Below are 20,367 nucleotides of genomic sequence, written 5' to 3'. Positions count from 1 at the left end.
CATCCCTTCTGACCTCGCTAACCCCGTAGTCCAGTTAGCTCACAATGAACACCAAGGATTGATGAAGCCGAAGAATCGACTGGAGACAAAAGTCTGGTTCCTATTGATGGACAAGAAGGTTGAGGCACTTGTTCAATCCAGTAAATGGTACCAAGTCTCAGGGGAATTCAGTCGGCCTGCACCCATAGAGACCGAAAAGGGGCTATGCCAGCCATGGGTATCAGCCAGTCTGCACTTCAGGAGTCTCCTCAATGGGCGACACCATGGTGGTAATCGACGACTATTCAAAATACCAGGAGGTGGAGGTCATACTATCACTGACTTCCAGCGAGGTAATCCACAAGATCGAAAAGATTCTGGCCACACATGGCCTAATATCAGAGCTGAAAACAGACAATGGATGCCTATTCCAAAGCCACAAGCTATCATCCTATCTCAAGGTGACAGGCATATGCCACCGCAAGATCACCCCCCGTGGCCTCAGGCCAATGGTGAGGTTGAAAGATTTATGCAAACAGTGAACAAAGTAATCCGCAGAATAGCCGCTAGCCACCAATCATCTGAGTTGGCCATCTATTCATCCTTGCGAAATTACTGTCAAACCCCACACTCAACCACGGAGTGATCCCCAGGACACCTGTCCGTGGGGCAGGTAGTTGCTGACTCCAATTCGCACCATCCCCTCTGGACACCCACACTGGTAGATGATCGGCGGGTGTGCCAGAGGAGAAAGCTCCTCAAAGATCAAACTTCTGGTAGTAAGTTTCACATGCCATTTATGCGCCACTCATGGACTATCGTCCACCGGTGAGGCACAATGGTGATTGCCAGATGAGGGGGGGAGAAGGTCACCCTTTGTTCAAGAGATTCCACCCATAGCCAGACCAATGGGAGTGTGATGCAACAAACGACTGCCCGGGCGTAGACCAAGATGGACTGTTGGACCCTGGCTGCTCTCCCCCAATTGTGCTGCCGTCTTTCCCACCAAGGTATGACCTAAGGCTGACCGACGGAGGTCGGGTCAATGAGACTGAACTCTCCCAGTTGGAAAGCCAGTGTGACCGTGCAACCCGCACCAGGTGTGAACTCAGGGCAACCTTGCTCCGTCTCAAGGCTCAAAGATCTTTTAGTATTAACTGCCAAAGTGAAAGCAATGTTGGTACTGTTGTTCAAAGATGTTTGGTATTTTTATTTTGGGAAAGAATGTAGTGTTGCGCCACTGATGCAACTGGGCACTACCAAGTTGTTTATTGTGAGCATGGGGTCGACATGCTAGACTCCTCCACATTAATAATGTGTAGTGTGGTCCGCACACTATGTGGGGCAAGAGTTATAAATAAACGGGTTCGACAGGTGTGGTTTTTAGGAAGCGTAACCTCAGGGAAATAGCCTGGCTGTTGGACTGCATGCAGCAAAACCTGTTCATAGTGCACATGTTGTCATTTATGGTGATCACCGGCCTTACTCAGCGTTGCAGCCCAGGCAACATAACAGACAGGTAGGGGTGTAGATGTCAGAGAGAAAAATAGGCCCCTGACAGGAAGCGAAGTAGTAACTCACAAAATTTCTTGAAGCAGTCATAAGCTGCTGGTGCTGCGCAGATGCATTGGGGGAGGGTACATCTATGGCCGAAGTGGCAGAGGCTGGAGTCTCGCCTCAACATCCAGTGTTTCTGGGCAAATTACTTCACCTTACTTTGTCCAAAAATTGAATATGTTCTTGTGTAATGTAACAGGTGCTCATGTAAGGTGCTCCAGTAGCTTCAGGGTGAGTTCGCCCTATGAAAAAACTGTAAGAAATACATGATGGGGAAATGTTCCCCGACCTGTCCACATTTGGTCCGGGTGAATGCACTGCACTTGCCAATGATGACGGGGACTTTTTTTTTGTTATACCGTGTGGACAGGTCTCAGCCTCATTTAAGGATAACCCCGTCCCAGTCCTGGAACAGACAGTCTGTGCTCTATTGAATGCACGTTCATCCATTTACCCAGGGTTTGTCCTGCATGTTATTTTATGCCTGAGATGCATGTTGCATGCAGTTTGTATTTAGGTTCACCCCCCTTTTAGGGGTATGGTGGGAGACTCCAGATTGGCACCACACATTGACCACTGGTGACATGATAAGTGGACAGGTGACCCAGACAGGTCTGCCAGGCTGAGAGCGTAGGCCAGTTTTCCTCCACTGCACTCTGATGGCGCTCTTTGATGTCCCCAGCATCTGTGCAATCATGACTGGACTAGAGTGGCCAATTGATATAGAAAGAGTGGAAACCCTCCCCTTACCCTCCTGTGCTAATAAAGGCCGGGTCTGCCAGAGTACAGCGTGTCAGGTGCTAAGAAATGAGGAGTAGTGGTACATTTAGGGAGAATGCATCCTCGAGAAAAGGGTGTATTGCAGGGGAAAATATAGATAAGATGTCTGTGCTCTTAACTGCAGTCTTGAGAAGCGAAAAGACCACGTGACCTAGAGGAACTGGTGAGGGCTGATTTCAGAGACGTGAGAAAGTACTGAGTGTCATTAGCCGGCCTGTCTTCGTTTGGAAAAACTATCCCTGCTGTGCTTGGAATTTTGACCTTACTAAGGACTGACATCCCTCGCTGAAGGTATGCTTTAAGAACCAGTGGAAACACTTTGCGAGTGGAACAGGCTCGCTACGGGCAGAGAAAGTTTACTTGAGAGCACCATCTTCTGAAGCTGCAGAGCTGCAGGTACGCACACATGCTCAACCTGCACTTACATTTCCTCACTATCATTCCTGTTTGTTGCAACGTTTCCCAGTCTTGTGACTTGACTTGCCTGAGGTCCCTTGCTGCCCTCAGACTGTCAGCTCTTTCTTGTGTGTGGCAGGCAGTAGTGCTTTTTGTTTTCCTATCCCCAGTGTTTCACCACCTTCTACTGCTAATTTGTGCTCACTTTGCCTTCTCTGTGCCTTCCTTGCAACTTTTGTGTTACCATCTGTTCATCCTGTGGCACTTTTGCCACTCCTTGCACAGTAGCACAACCTATTCCAATCTCTGCCACCCATTACATTTCCTGAATCATCACATATCTCCTGTGTCACCCTTTCCACCGATTCCTGTGGGCTCATGATTTCCAAGTGTCTTTTTTCGCTTTATGTATGCCATTTCCTGCGTTTTCTCTATCCCATCCTTCTCATGTACTAATTTTGCCTTCCTTGCTAGGCGTGTTCCTCTTGCATCCCCTTTGCTATGATGCCTTACTTTAAAAGCCATGGGACATCTTACTTAGCTGTACCTCAAAGCTCCTTGCACTGCCATTCCTCTTCAACCTCTCTCACTATCTCTAGCAGCTTCCCTGGAACTAGACCCAGGGACTTAAGTAGTTTGCTAGAAAGGCTACCTTTGTGAGGTGGTGAGGGCAATGGGATGATGCACCACTGACTATGAAGCAGATGGAACAATAACAGTTTTGAATGAGTTATTACTGAGTGTTGACAAGTTAGGTGTGTGACAGGTGGGGACTTGGATATTATTCCACGCTGGAGCTAGTGACACTGACATTGTCATTTGTCACTGCTGTGACCCTTCAGTTCAACTTCTGCAGTTAAGCTACAAGCCTTTCTGACTTCTCTCGGTTTTTCACAAATCATCTGAAGCAACTAGTGAAGGGGGCTGTGACTCCAGAGAGCCACATCACAATTGAACCCTGAGTACTGCCACTATCCAGTGCCTTTTGAGCTAACAGTAACTACAGTGCATAGCTAACAGGAAATAAAGTGCATGAGACTCAGACACATACAGCGCCTTATGCAGGACTTCTCAGTCCTGAAAGTTCACACTGAGGCTTGACCCTAAACTTGCCTCCCAGAAAATCAATTGGACTGACTAACTACTGCAATCACTGCTAGCCCCTGGAGCATCGATCATTGTGCCCCCTCCACTGGGACTGCATGCCAGACATGCCAGCAAGATAGGGACACCAGTGCTAAGTCAGATCACAGCACACATCATGAACCACTAGACTTGGTTCAGTCTTGGCAGACTGTGACAGTGTCACTTCTTACTTGCACTAAATACATCATTCATTCAGGAATGTACTGTTTGAGGAGGGGAGGGTTTGGTGCTACAATTGCCCAGTACACAACTTGTCATCAGCTTATGTTTGGTTGTTGTGCACCCCTATATAGTACGATGATTTATGGGCAAAATATTGTTTCCAAACATAATTTGTATTCATGTATTCACTTATTCATTTTTGTATAGCGCTAATCCTTTCCCCTCTGATTCCTAAAGTGTTTTGTGGGTGGTAAAGCGATGCACATCCCAGGTAGAACAATTTTATCTTCATTTTACAATGTGGGTATTTTGGATAGTCGTGTATCCCACGTTAGGTGTTCCCATGTTCAAAATAGTCTAATATCACTTTTCATGGTCCCTTGGCACGGAAGGCTATCAGGTTCATTCTGTGTTTTTGTTACATGATTCCATGCATTGAGCAATGAGAAAGTGATATTTGCTGTATAGGGTACTCTTAGTGTGTATGTGAAAGGTCCAGCTATTAACAGCTTCAAAGACAGACTTCTCAGCTTGTGTCTTGCTTCCTTTGGGATAAGATCAGATCTTCACTGATTACTTGCATGTAAAGAGGTCTGTGGTGGTACATTATTTTGGTGTGGCTGTTTATACTATCTCAAATGGGCAGCCTTTCACAGGTCACTTGTCAACATAATTATTATCATTTAAAGTTACTCTAAGCAGGAACATTGACTCTATAGTGACAAAGTCAAATATTTCATGAACAGGTAAAGGGTAGCTAAAAAAATTAGATGCTATTTTTAATATGAATCTTTGCCATTACCCTCAATTAACATAGGGGCAGATTTAAGGAAAGTGGCACTGCACTCAGTGCAGCACCACTTTCCTTCAGCTCCCTAGCACCCCCCTACCGCCCCCATGTATGCGACGTATCTAAGATACGGCACACCATGGCATAGGGTGGGGGCAATAGCATCAACATTTTTCATTCTGTTGATGTACTGTTCAGGGTTAGCACCAACATTTTGGTGCTAACCCTGAACAGTATATAGGGGCCCATTGTAATCAGTGGTGTGCTCCTTTTTAACACCTGCTTGGCGTTAAAAGTGCAGAAAAAAATGATGCAGAGAAATTTCTTAGATTTCTTTGTGCCATTATTTTACCCCCCCCCCCCCCAAACGGGGGAACACCCTCTTTGCATACATTATGCCTGGCTGCATGCATTGCATGCATTGAGACACTTTGTAAATATGGCACAGGGAAAAGGCCACCTTAGTGTAAAAAAAGTGACGCTAAGGAGGCGCTAAAGTGGCGCTAGGCCCTCTTAAATCAGGGCAATGGGGTCATTTGTGTTTGTTACAGATATTATTGCCCTAGTGAGACAGGAATCCCACTCTTGTTCTCTTATTCCATAAACATTTGTGCAGGGATCATTTAATTTAGGTGTTATTTTCTATCTCCTCACATTAGTTATTTATATCATAGTTATCTAATTTGCTGAGCCACAGAGAAAACACTTCAGAAGGATGATAGACGGAGCCACCCCCAAATGGAGTCGGAATGTCTGACCCCACACTCGTCCCAGGGTAAAACACATTAACCCAATGAGCTATCTTTGTGACCTTTTGCTTGGCCTCTAATATCCCTTTAAACAGCCAAGGGGTTACATCTGGCAGAGCTTTTGGGAAGTAACAGTTTACTCACAGAGCTCCTTTTATGTGGGTCTCTCTTTTGTGCATTCAGAGAAATGATTTTATCAAACTAATCAGGCCAATAAAGTATTCTGCCAGTTTTTTTTTATTATAGTGTTTTCTTGAAATTTGAGCTGTGAAATACCCAATTTGGATACCTTTTTTTAATGTTTTATAATATTTATGACATAAAATCGACCATTTCAATTGTTATTTTTTTCCAAATGTTTCTTTCAAAGGGAGAACAATGGGGCCCTCTTCTTTCAGTGCAGTCTTGATCTTTGTGCTGTTAACGCTGAGTTATTCAAGAGTTTATTAATGAATATTCATGTATTTTGAGTGTTGGATTTGCATAGAAAATGTATTAACTTAGAGAAAAATAATGCACGCATTTGAAGGTGCGCCTACCAGAGTGGCCGTCAGTGTTCACGAAGTGTACTCATTAATGGCTTAGTAATATGAAATGTTCAGCTTAGGTTTGATTAATGTAGTAATATGTCATATTAAAGGTTATGCATTTTGTATTAGCTTTATTAATTGTAGGCCTTAACTTAGCGAGGTCTTGGCCAAGTTGCACGGCCTCATGTCAAGCTGCATTGCTTAGGCATTTAATAAAATGGATGCTTAGAGAATTAAATTGTAATTTTCCACTGTACTGACTATGTGCTTGTAGCTTAAGTTAGTTCTCATGAGAAACTGTTTTCTAGAAGATGCTGTACTTGCTAGTAAAAACAGTGTATATTGTAGTGTGTGTAAGACTCACCTTCCCAGGAGAAGACAATGGATGCACTGACTGGAGTATAAGCTGCAACAATGTTGATACCTGACAAGCCGAATAACAGGAGCGGGAGAAGAGGAGCCAATCATCGACATGTGAACCATGTAGTAGCAGAAATGTAGATCTGAGGTTTTAGTTTCATTGAACTAGATGTAAACATGCGATTCTTTGATCAATTAGGATGTGGGAAATAGTTGTATGAAATCTAACTAAGCTAGACTGCTCAGAGAGAAGAGAGGCCACTAGCTATATTCTTTTGGACTGCTTAGAGACAGACTTTGCTTTTTCTGATCTTTGATGCTGAATCCTGATGTATTGCTAACCAAACTGATGTCCTGTCAACAAAGACTGTCACAGCTTGCTGAACCATATTGTGGACAGGTATACTAACAATGTTACTGATTGTTATTTCTATTGATTTTGTTTCTAGGTACCAACTGCTATTTTGATAGAGCTATAGTTAGATGTTTTTCCAAATTTGTGTGACTAAATTGTTTTGCATGAAGCCCAAACATGCTATTGCAATCTGGTGTTAGTTAGGGTTCTCACTGATGAAGTTCGGTACATGGAATAACAGTTGATGGCTTTTCTTTGCTGAATTTAAATGTATGTAATATCATTTGGGCAGTTATTCTTGTTAATGATTTGCACTGTAACCTTAGAGTGTGTAGTAGCTCAAGCTTGGATTAGATTGTGATTCTTCTGCCGCTTTGGTCAGCCAGTATTGTTTCTGTATATTTATAATTTGATTTTGAGACTAAGTTAAGTGACATTAGCATTGTTAATGTAGGAAAGTAAACATTCTAACTATCAATAAAGGTGTGGTTATTCATGGCCGCAAGGTCACGGTGAGTGGAAAATTACTGACTCCTATTGATTATTGACGGCATTGATTGTTGATGGTATTGATCTGTATTGGTATAGGATATATGGTGGGAAAAACTCGAAGCGCAGTCAAAAGGTCCATCAGCCTCTTTGCGTCTCCCTTGTAAGTTTGCTTAATAAGGTCTGACACGCTAACATAGATGGTAGCAGAGAGGATGGTTTGTCTCCTTAAGAGCCCATCATAGAGGCCTGGTACATGGTTCATCTCCTTAAGAGCCCATCATAGATGCCAGGTACATGGTTTGTCTCCTTAAGAGCCCATCATACAGTCCAGAGATAGGTAGAAGAGTATTTGGTCCCAAAGATTGTAAGCAAGAAATAACAGGTGCTCCCAGAGAATCTAGTAAGGTAAGAGTTAGCCTCCTAGAAATAGCAAAGTAATTAGCAGATTGGTTGAAATTGCAAAATTTGGGTTTTTTCAGATTCGATGATACAAAGAGAAGAGAAAATGTGTCCCTAAGTACCTAAAATGACTTTCCCAGAACGCCAATTATTGTTTGAGGACGTTCTTGGCGTTATAGTGATGGTGTGAATGAAGTAGGTTTTGCGCTTATGCAAACTGCAGGTGAACTGTGGTGTTTTTGAGGGTTTAGGGAGTTTGCGTACGCCAAATTAAGTTGTAGAAGGAGTGTGCATACTCTGAAGTATGATAGTAGGGAAGTCATCGAACTTCACGTGTGTGGCGCTTTGTGCTCAAAAATTGTCCACGTGGTTGTTGGTATACGGACCCTGCGTGGTCTAAGACTCCGGAGTATACTGAAAAGTGTATGAGACACTTGTTTTTTTTTTTTTTTATTTGTCTGGCTTAATAGGTCGATCAGGCGTGGTCAACAAGTCAGAGTGTGAATCAAGATGAGTGAAATAATTTTTCGACTGAGATTTGGCGAGTCCCATGTGCACCAGGACAGACCCACTGATCAGTTGAGAGTGAAATTTGCGGGTTGAATTTTGCTTGCGAATCAGGGAAACTGAGAAAGAACGAGTAGCTGCTAGAGCGAAAAGCCGTCAGTAAAAAATCTGCAAAGTTTCTGAAGTGATTGCGTTACCCTACCTTTAGTAAACGGAAAAATTGTTTTTTGATTTTGTTTAGTGCTCGCAATAATTTTGCATTAGTTTTCTGTGAATCTGAGTTTGGGAAGACAAGCCGCAAGACTTTGTCAGCCGCAGTACGTGTGAGTGTGATGTCATTGGAGGTGCGCTGGGATAGGTTAGTTAGTGAGAAGGATCGCGCACGGATTGGCAGCAGTCCATGAAGCGCAATAAGTTGAGAAGGTGGGTGAAGAGAATTCTGGAATCAAAAGTCACTTCCTGATCTGATTTTGAATAACATAAAAGTCGCAAAATGCTAATTTTCAAAGCTTTAAAGAGTGCTTTAAGGGGAGATATGTACATTACATCGGGTATAGGAATATTGCACCCCCAGAAGGTACACCAGCTTATATTGTAATCAAAGAGCAGTGTGTTGCGCCATGTCTTTGGTGGAAGCAATGGTGCAAAGCGACAGAAAAGGATGGGAGTTTAGCATTTCCTGCACGTGAAACATTTAATTTGAGGAGCTTAGAGAATTTGAGGAAAGTGCTGTATGATCTGAAACCCCTTCCGAGACCAGCACAGTCTGAGGCATTAGCAATCTGGGAGTTAGTAACCAGACAGCAACAGCAATGAACCTTTGAGAGAAGAATGAAAAAGGCAGAAAAGACACCAGCAGAGGCTTGATGGAACAGTGCTCAAAAATTGTGGAGAGCCGAAACTTTACAGGGAATTAAAATGTTTGCAACATTTGCACAGGACAGCAAGGGAGAAGGACCCAGCAACTTTGCTTCCAAATGAAAATTTTGAAATTGAAAAGTTGGAAGACATTGAGCATGATTGTCTTGAAGTAATTGATCTGTGCACAAAATCGAGACCTGATAGTAGAGACCAAATTATCTTTGTTATTGGTTCTTGTCTAAGAGATGATACAGGAGTAATGAGAGAAGGATATGTTGTGTGCACAATTACTGGTATACTTTAAGGCCCATATTTATACTTTTTGATGCAAAGCTGCGCAAGTGCAGGTTTCGGTCAAAAATATTAACTACGGCTACCGCCATTCCAGCGCACCAGCAGGGCGTCATATTTAAGGAATGATGGTAGCCAGCGCTGCGGCCTGGTCAGCGTCAAAATAAATGACACTGACTGGGCAGCGGCGGCGTAGAGAAGACTGGGGGTTGTGCGTCAAAAAATGGTGCAAGTGCAGGTTTCGGTCAAAAATATTAACTACGGCTACCGGCATTCCAACACACCAGCAGGGCGTCATATTTAAGGAATGATGGTAGCCAGCGCTGCGGTCTGGTCAGCGTCACAATAAATGACGCTGACTGGGCAGCGGCGGCGTAGAGAAGACTGGGGGTTGTGCGTCAAAAAATGGTGCAAGTGCAGGTTTCGGTCAAAAATATTAACTACGGCTACCGGCATTCCAACACACCAGCAGGGCGTCATATTTAAGGAATGATGGTAGCCAGCGCTGCGGTCTGGTCAGCGTCACAATAAATGACGCTGACTGGGCAGCGGCGGCGTAGAGAAGACTGGGGGTTGTGCGTCAAAAAATGGTGCAAGTCAGGTTAGAGTCAAAAATATTGGCTCTAACCTGACGTGTGCCATTTTTTTATGCACAAACCCAATGGAAATGACTCCTGTCTTAGCAAAGACAGGAGTCATGCTCCTGGGCATGGCCTTTGGGCACAGTGGCATGTAATTGGCCCCCCTATGCAACTAAAAAAATGATATATATATATATATACTTACCTGCACTCACCATGGAAGGGTCCCCCATCCATGGGCGTCCGCCAGGGGTGGGCTAGGGTGGCAGGGGGTGTCCCTGGGTGCAGGGAAGGGCACCTTTGGAATGCTTCCATGGTCTCCCACCAAGGAAATGAGCCCACAGGTCCCTTAACGCCTGCCCTGACCAAGGCGTTCAAAAATGACGCAAATCCAGCTGGGCACCATTTTTTACGGCCCGCCTCCTCCCGTGCGCCAAAATGACGTAGGAGGATAAATAAGGCGCACAGGCCTTAGGGGGTCATTCCAACCCTGGCGGTCATCGACCGCCAGGGTGGATGACCACGGAAGCACCGCCAACAGGCTGGCGGTGCTTCCCTGCCCATTCTGACCGCAGCAGTAAAGCCGCGGTCAGAAAAGGGGATCCGGCGGTTTCCCCTGTCTGGGCTGAATCTCCATGGCGGCGATGATTCCGACCCCCTTCCCGCCACCCTGTTTCTGGCGGTTTTTACCGCCAGAAACAGGATGGCGGGAGCGGGTGTCGTGGGGCCCCTGGGGGCCCCTGCACTGCCCATGCCACTGGCATGAGCAGTGCAGGGGCCCCCTAACAGGGCCCCAGCATGATTTTCACTGTCTGCTTAGCAGACAGTGAAAATCGCGACGGGTGCAACTGCACCCGTCGCACCCCTGCAACACCGCCGGCTCCATTCAGAGCCGGCCTCTGTGTTGCAGGGCCTTTCCCGCTGGGCCGGCGGGCGCTCCTTTGGCGGGCGCCCGCCGGCCCAGCGGGAAAGCCAGAATGGCCGCTGCGGTCTTTTGACCGCGGTGCGGCCAGATGGCGGTGACCGCATGGCGGACGGCTACCGCCGCCCGCCGCGGTCAGAATGACCGCCTTAGAGTCATTTTTTGGACGGGAACGCCTACCTTGTATATCATTAGCACAAGGTAGATGTCCACGCCAAAAAATGACTAAAATTCCATGGATTTTGGTGCTAGACGGGTCTAGCGCCAAAGTATAAATATGGAGTTGAGTTTGCGTTGGAAAAAAAAATGATGCAAATCTGTGAAAACAAAGTATAAATGTGCCCCTAAGTGTCCTGGCTTCGAGGAGTATATTTTTCACAAGTAGCAGAACTGGTAGCCCTTACTAGAGCGTGCCATGTTTTGGCCCAACTTAAAGTTACCATCTATACGGATAGTCAGTATGGATTTGGAATAGTCCATGACTTTGGCCAGTTGTGGTCACAGAGAGGTTTCATGTCCTCTTGTGGTTCACCAGCGAGAAATGGTGAGAGAATTAAAGAATTGTTGCAAGCTATTCAAATGCCTGAAAAGACTGCAGTGGTGAAATGCAGTGCGCATCTAAAAATCACAAGACTTTGGTGGTCATTACAACCCTGGCGGACGGTGTTAAAGCGGCAGTAAGACCGCCAACAGGCCGGCGGTAAAAATGTTGGAATTACGACCGTGGCGGAAACTGCCAACAAAGACAGACACTTTAACACTCCGACCGCCACGGCTGTACAGACAAGCAGCGCAGCGGTCACCGCCAACAGACAGGCGGGAGACAAAGTACCACCCACAGTATCACAACCCGCCAATCCGCCACCTTTTCCGGGGCGGATTCACCGTGGATAAAAACACGGTGGAAACAGCTTTTGCAATGGGAAAACGCTCACCTGAACACACTCCACGAGGAAGGAGGCCACCATGGAGCCCGAATTACAAATACTCCCTGCGCTTGTCTTTCTGCTCCTCTACGATCACCATCTACGTAGGCGCCGAAGACAACGGTGAGTACTGCACCTATGACATAGGGGAGGGGAGAGGCACAAGTCAGGGGGACACACACGCAACACCCCCACCCCCAACCCCTCCCTCACCCACTACAACACACACACCAATGCATGTCCAAACAGCACAGTAACAACCCCCAAACCCCCCGGAAGAATGCAAAGACAAAAGGAAATCAGTTCAAACTTTGTAATGTATCAAAATACAGTAAGCTAATATATACAGATATATATACACATTCCAGAATTGATACATTAGGATTAGTAGTGCAGGTATGCACATATCAATGTCCGTGCACCACTGGGCCCAAAATGCATGGGCGAGGCCCACACTTGATACCTGTCCACAAACGGAGAGAACACTGCAGGGGCATCAGATAGAAATACAACAGGCACCTCAGGGGGAAGGGAAGGGGGGGGCACCTCAGCCGGATTACAGCACCACGCCAGATCCACGACGGGGCTCCATGCCCATTGATGTATCCTGGGGAGTGCAAAGCCACAGTCTCTCAAGTCTCTACAGTGGGTGGGTTGCCCACTGTTCCATCCTGGGGAGTGAAAAGCCACAGTCTCTCAAGTCTCTACAGTGGGTGGGTTGCCCACTGTACCATCCTGGGGAGTGCAAAGCCACAGTCTCTCAAGTGGATAACAGTCTCCACTGGTTCTGGAGGGGGACTGGTGCCCAGCCTGCATCAGGCTCCCCGTGACAGTTCCTGTTCCGTCACTGTCCCAGCTGCACATGGGCTAACGATGCTTGATTTGGCGGTCTTTTCCCTGTTCAGAGGTGCTTTGCCATGTCGGTCTTTTCCCTGTTCAGCGGTGCTTGACTTTGCAGTTTCTGACCTGTTCAGCAGTGCTTTGTCCTGTTCAGCGGTCTTCACCATGGCCGTCTTTTCCCTGTTCAGTGGTGCTTTGCCATGGCGGTCTGTGCCCTGTTCAGCGGTGCTTGACTTTGCAGTTTCTGACCTGTTCAGCAGTGCTTTGCCCTGTTCAGCGGTCTTCACCATGGCGGTCTTTTCTCTGTTCAGCGGTGCTTTGCCATGGCGGTCTTTTCCCTGTTCAGCGGTGCTTTACTATGCAGTTTCTGACCTGTGCATTGGTGTGTGGCATGACGATCCCTCATTGCCCAGCGGGGCTGTGGCTGCCGGGGCCCTCCAGGGCACTGACTCTGGCGGTGGTCTCCAGACCAGTGACGATTGTGCTGCCCTCCTGGGCAATGACTCTGGCGGTGGTCTCCGGACCAGTGACGATTGTGCTGCCCTCCTGGGCACTGACTCTGGCGGTGGTCTCCGGACCAGTGACGACAGTGCTGCCCTCCTGGGCACTGACTCTGGCGGTGGTCTCCGGACCAGTGACGACTGTGCTGCCCTCCTGGGCAATGACTCTGGCGGTGGTCTCCGGACCAGTGACGACTGTGCTGCCCTCCTGGGCACTGACTCTGGCGGTGGTCTCCGGACCAGTGATGACAGTGCTGCCCTCCTGGGCACTGACTCTGGCGGTGGTCTCTGGACCAGTGACGATTGTGCTGCCCTCCTGGGCAATGACTCTGGCGGTGGTCTCTGGACCAGTGACGATTGTGCTGCCCTCCTTAGCACTGACTCTGGCGGTGGTCTCCGGACCAGTGACGACAGTGCTTCCCTCCTGGGCACTGACTCTGGCGGTGGTCTCTGGACCAGTGACGATTGTGCTGCCCCCCTGGGCAATGACTCTGGCGGTGGTCTCCGGAACAGTGACGATGGTGCAGCCCTCCTGGGCACTGACTCTGGCGGTGGTCTCTGGACCAGTGACGATTGTGCTGCCCTCCTGGGCACTGACTCTGGCGGTGGTCTCCGGACCAGTGACGATTGTGCTGCCCTCCTGGGCAATGACTCTGGCGGTTGTCTCCGGACCAGTGACGACTGTGCTGCCCTCCTGGGCACTGACTCTGGCGGTGGTCTCCGGACCAGTGACGACAGTGCTGCCCTCCAGGGCACTGACTCTGGCGGTGGTCTCCGGACCAGTGACGATTGTGCTGCCCTCCTGGGCAATGACTCTGGCTGTGGTCTCCGGACCAGTGACGATTGTGCTGCCCTCCTGAGCACTGACTCTGGCGGTGGTCTCCGGACCAGTGACGACAGTGCTGCCCTCCTGGGCACTGACTCTGGCGGTGGTCTCTGGACCAGTGACGATTGTGCTGCCCTCCTGGGCAATTACTCTGGCGGTGGTCTCCGGACCAGTGACAATTGTGCAGCCCTCCTGGGCACTGACTCTGGCGGTGGTCTCCGGACCAGTGACGATTGTGCATCCCTCCTGGGCAATGACTCTGGCGGTGGTCTCCGGACCAGTGACGATTGTGCTGCCCTCCTGGGCACTGACTCTGGCGGTGGTCTCCGGACCAGTGACGACAGTGCTGGCGGTGGCGTCCCGGCCGCCGGGGAGGATGGCGCCCTTGTCCGCCGTGCTGCTCTTCCCAGACTGTGCAGACTTCTTCTGGCTCTTCACCACCTTTGGAGGAGTCACAGCTGACTCGGCACTCCCCCTGGGACCATTGTGAGCAGTTTTGCCGCCAGGATTCTTCACCCTGTCCCGTCGGCCACTTTCCAACTTTAGGTGCTTTACAGGGGGTGGACTGGCAGTGCTTTGGCTCCGTGTCACACTGGCTGCCCTGGTGGCCGATGCACTCCACACACCTTGAACATGCACCCCTGGTACTGGACTTTTTTTGGCTGAGGTGCTACTACGGGACCTATGAATTGGAGGGGTGGGGGTGGTGGCAAAGAGGTCAACGTTGCTGAGGAAGAGTTGCTGACGAATACTGGGATGGGTAGCTGGAGGGCGTCTGGAAGTGGAGGAAGAGGAGGTGGTTGTAGGAGGTGTAACTTTAGGTGATTTGGGTGCAGGTGCAGGTACTGGAGGCTGTCGTGAGGTGGATGGATGTTGGGTGTGTGGGTGCCCGCATTTGTGTACTTTGGGAGGGGGCGTCACAGACATACTGGGAGTGGACACAGGGGACGTGTAAATGGTAGTGGGGGTGGTGAGTGCAGGTGAGCGGGGTGTGGTGCTGGGTGTTCTGGTGCGAGTCCTAGTGCCTGTAGATGTAGTGCATGCAGGTGAGAGTGTAGACGACACTAGGAGGGAGGAGGGAGACGACGAGGAGGGGGACACAGTGGAGGCAGTGGATGTTGTTGTGTCTGTATGTGGGTGATGCTTGTTTGAGTGCCTGTGGGTTGTTTGGTGCTTATGTTTGCCTGAGCTACCATGTCTGATGGTGTGCTTGGGATAGGCTGGGGTACAGGGGACTGAGTCTGGGTGGAGGGAGTTGGAGGGGGGAGGCTAGACACAGGGACAATGGCTGCCATCAGTGCTGAGGCCAGAGATTGCAGGGTTCGATAAAGGGCAGACTGACCAGAATGAATGGCCTCCAGGAATGCATTACCCTGTTGCAACTCCCTTTCTACACCCTGGATGGCATTCACAATGGTAGACTGCCCAACAGTGAGTGACCTGAGGAGGTCAATGGCCTCCTCACTGAGGGCAGCAGGGGTGACAGGGGCAGGGGCTGAGGTGCCTGGGGCGAAGGTGATGCCCACCCTCCCGGTTGAGCAGGCACGGAGCGAAGGCTGAGGGGCTGCTGGGAGGGCGGTGCTGGTAGGGGGGGGTGGCGGCTGTACCTGTAGAAGTGGGAGCACAGATGGTGCCGCCACCACATGGGAGCTCCCATCGGCGGACGAGTCCGTGTCGCTGTTTGGTGATCCGGTGACCGACGTGAAGCTCCCCTCGCCCTCCCTCCCACTGGTGTATTCAGAGTCTGTGGTGTGGCCCTCCATGGCCATGTGGGATGCAGCTCCCTCGTGCTCCGGTGCCACTGTACCTCCGCCTGATGATGCTGATGCACACAAGAACAGGGAGAGCACAAAAGGGGGGGGACGACAGAAGAAAAACAGGTTGAGTGCATGCCTTACCGCTACCGTTGGCGGACAATACAGACACAGCAGCCCCCTGCACTACGCCGTGCTCTTGGCCTCTACAGATGCAATTCCTGGGATCTGCTCTACATGGCTATGGTGGTCATCTGCAGGCATAGATGACACAGGGGCATGTATACCTGTACTTGGCACTCTACAGAGGTGGGGTGGAGTGCCACATGGCCTACATTACGGAGGGAGCTAGCCTACGGAACTCGCCCTGGCTTAGGGAAACCCACAGCCCTCCTCCCCCACCCAGACCCCTCCACTGCGCGCAAAGTCCGCAGAATGAGTGTGTACTCACCCCCTTGTGTCTGCTGTGATGCCCTCAAGCGCCCATCCAACTCAGGGTAGGCCACCGCCAGGATCCGGAATATCAGGGGGGTCATGGTTCGACGGGCACCCCTCCCACATTGGGAGGCCATCCCCAGCTGAGCCTCTGCCGTCTTCTTGCTCCAGCGGCGAATGTCCTCCCATCTTTTCGGACAGTGGGTGCCCCGTCTCTGGTGGACCCCCAGGGTCCGAACGTCCTTGGCGATGGCACGCGAAATGTCCTTCTTCTGGTGGGCGCTGACCTACATGACATGTACAGGGGAAGAAGAGAAGTCATTAACAACAGCACCGTCGAAGTGGGTGGCCCCCATCCCTAGCCTTGCCATGTGGCACATGCATTCCCAGTCCTTCATGTTCCCTGACCTCTGCCCCCTTCCTACTGACATCCAGCCCTCTCCACCCAGGCATAGCCCATACAACGTGCTCCCTGTGTACTTACCTGTTGGTCTGGAGGACCGTAGAGTAGCGTTTATTGGGGGAGGACCCCGTCCACGAGCTTCTCCAACTCCTGAGCAGTGAAGGCTGGGGCCCTTTCCCCAGACGTAGCAGCCATTGTCCCTTCCAGACCGAGGTCACAGCAGCACTTGCAGTGTAGGTCCTCTCCTGTCGTAGATCAGGAATCGAGTGACTTAACAGATAGAAAATGGCGGTCACGTCCGCGGTGGTGACATCCGCGGCGGTGCGTCTCATAACCGCCGGCGCACTTCATCATTGGCTCCTGGGACCCATAGGGTCCAATGTTAACCAATGCAGCATTGCGCCGCGGTCTACGACCGCCTACCGCGACGGTGTACAACACCAGCGCAGATACCTCACATCCCATTGTCCCAGTTTAGAGGTCAGGCAGCCGCCATTTCTGGGGCCCACATGGCTTCATTTACTACTGCGTCACACATACCTAGGCCTACACTCAACACACATACAGGAAGAGTTTTGTATTTGGTGTCATGTTCTGTGTAGCTGTGGGTACATACTTGGGAATTTAAAGACTCTGTGGTCGCTGTTGTCCTTCCTAGGCACCGTCAGCTGGGACATGTGAGGAGATGGCGGAATCCTCCGGTGTACCGACCGCTGGTGGACCTGTTGACAATGGAGGAGCGGCATTTAATCATCACCTACAGGTTTGACCGTGCCACTATCCAGGAACTGTGTACCCAGTTGGAGCCAGACCTGATCTCACCAATCCGCCATCCCACCGGAATCCCCCCTCAAGTGCAGGTGCTATCAGTGCTCCATTTCCTTGCAAGTGGGTCTTTTCAGACAACAGTGGCCATGGCATCAGGGATGTCCCAGCCTCTGTTTTCCAACGTATTGTCCAGAGTGTTGTCTGCCCTTCTTAAACACGTAAGGAGCTACATCGTTTTCCCTCAGGTGGAGGATTTGGCTACAGTTAAAGGTGACTTCTATGCCCTGGGACATATCCCCAACATCATAGGTGCTATTGATGGGACCCATGTAGCTCTGGTCCCCCCCCACAGAAGTGAACAGGTGTACAGGAACCGGAAGAGTTATCATTCAATGAATGTACAGATGGTATGTTTGGCAGACCAGTACATCTCCCAGGTAAATGCTATGTTCCCTGGCTCAGTGCATGACGCATACATCCTGCGGAATAGCAGTATCCCGTATGTGATGGGTCAACTCCAGAGGCACCGGGTGTGGCTATTAGGGGACTCTGGTTACCCCAACCTGTCATGGCTATTGACCCCAGTGAGGAATCCCAGGACCAGGGCAGAGAAACGCTACAATGAGGCCCATGGGCGGACTAGGAGGGTGATCGAACGCACCTTCGGCCTCCTGAAGGCCAGGTTCAGGTGCCTCCATATGACAGGTGGTTCCCTATTCTACTCACCAAAGAAGGTGTGCCAGATCATCATCGCCTGCTCGATGCTTCACAATCTTGCTTTGCGACGCCAGGTGCCTTTTCTGCAGGAGGATGGTCCAGATGGCAGCTGTGGAGCCTGTGGACAGTGATGAGGAGGAAGCTGAGGAAGAAGACATAGACAACAGGGAGTCAGTCATACAGCAATATTTCCAGTGACACACAGGTGAGAACATTTTTTTTCACTATTACATTCACTTTCACACTTCTACCTCTATCCTGTCTGTAATTTAGTAGCAGTATTTGGTAACTGAGTTGTACCTTTCCATTACGGTTTCACAGGTGTGGTTACCAACGTGTGTCATCTGCTTGCATCCTTCATGGACTTGTGATGTGTGACATAGGTATGTTGGCATTACAATAGAAAACACATTTTGACACTGTCATTGATAATACAAATTTACCAAATCACAGACTGACTCCAGATTGTTTTGTGCTTCAAGGGTGTTTATTTAAGTGCTCAAAAATGGAGGGGGGTTGTAAAATGGTGATGTGGGATGGTGGAGGAATGTCCATGGCAGAGTCCAGTCTATTCGTCTCACAGGTGCTTTGCCCATATGGGCATAGGAAGTGGAGCTGGGGCAGTTCCAGTCTGGACAGGGTAACAAAGTGGGACAGTGGGAGGACAATCAGGGTGGTCTCATTTCCTGGCGGGGTCTTGCCATCTTGCTCTGTCCTGTTCCTGGATCTCAGGGACCGCTTGCGGGGTGGTTCTCCATCTGCAGGGGGTGGGGTGCTGGTGTGGTGGTCCTGTGGCGGGGCGTCCTGTCCACTAGCGCCGGCGGAGGTGTTGGGCAGTTCATCGTCCATGCTAGTGTCAGGGGCCCCTTGGAGTGCCACGGTGTCCCTCATGGTCTTTTGTATGTCCTTCAGCACCCCTACGATGGTGCCCAGGGTGGAGCTGATGGTTCTGAGCTCCTCCCTGAACCCCAAATACTGCTCCTCCTGCATGCGCTGGGTCTCCCGAAACTTGGCCAGGACCGTCGCCATCGTCTCCTGGGAGTGGTGGTATGCTCCCATGATGGAGGAGAGGGCCTCGTGGAGGGTGGGTTCCCTTGGCCTGTCCGCCCCCTGTCGCACAGCAGCCCTCCCAGTTCCCCTGTGTTCCTGTGCCTCCGTCCCCTGGACCGTGTGCCCACTACCACTGCCCTCAGGTCCCTGTTGTTGTTGGGGTGGTGGGTTGTCCTGGGTTCCCTGTAGTGGTGGACACACAGCCGATTGACGTGTCCTGGGTACGGAGGGATGGGCCCGCTGGGTGGGTGCTGTGTTGGTGTTACCAGATGGTGGAAGGTCAGTGTTGGGCTGTGCCTGTGCGAGGGGACCGACTGTCCCGAGGTCCACGATGGTCCGGGCTGGTCATCTGGATCCAGTTGGCCAGAGCTGCTGTCGTCACTGTGGGCCTCTTCTGTGGGTGGTGTGGAGATGTCTGGACCCTCCTGTGTGGTGACGTTCCGTAGTGGTCCTGCAGGGGTATAAGAGCATGATTATTGCATGTGTGTGTGTCATGGTGTGCAATGGGTGGGCGTGCGTGTACCCCAGTGCAAGCATTCCTGTGTGGGGTTTTGTGCCATGATGGTTAGGGGGTTGTTATGGGTATGTGCAGTGAGCATGCTTTACTGAAGGGTGACCATGCTTAGTTGTGTCATGCAGGGCTTGGTGTTGGGATGGGTGGTTTGTGTTATTAGTACATTAGTGAGGAGTTGGAGTGATAGGGGAGGGTGTGAGGGTGTGTGATAGCATGCAGGTAGGGTGGGGGATATGTTAGTTAAGATTTGACTTACCAGTGTCCATTCCTCCACCGACTCCTCCGAGGCCCTCTGGATGCATGATGGTCAAGACTTGCTCCTCCCATGTTGTTAGTTGTGGGGGAGGAGGTGGGGGTCCGCCGCCAGTCCGCTGTACCGCGATGTTGTGCCTGGAGACCACAGAACGCACCTTCCCCCGTAGGTCGTTCCACCTCTTCCTGATGTCCTCCCGATTTCTTGGATGATGTCCCATGTCATGGCATGACCCTGTCCACGATTCTGCGCCATAGCTCCATATTCCTGGCTATGGAGGTGTGCTGCACTCTACCCGGAGGATTTCCTTCACCATGACCCTGAGCTCCTCCTCGGAAAACCTGGGGTGTCTTTGGCGTGACATGGGGGGATGTGGGTGATGTGTGGGGTGGTGTATGTGTTGATGTGTGTGGTGCTGTGTAGTGGTGTGTGGTGTTTTGTGTGTGGACTGTTGTATGGGTGATGGTGTTGTGTGCCTCTGTGTGGTGGGGTTCTCAATTGCTGTGCTCTCTGTTTCTCGGCTT

This window comes from Pleurodeles waltl, chromosome 5 (genome assembly GCF_031143425.1).
Source record: "Pleurodeles waltl isolate 20211129_DDA chromosome 5, aPleWal1.hap1.20221129, whole genome shotgun sequence".
In the NCBI taxonomy this organism is placed as follows: Eukaryota; Metazoa; Chordata; class Amphibia; order Caudata; family Salamandridae; genus Pleurodeles; species Pleurodeles waltl.
Note: the sequence above shows the minus strand (reverse complement) of the source record.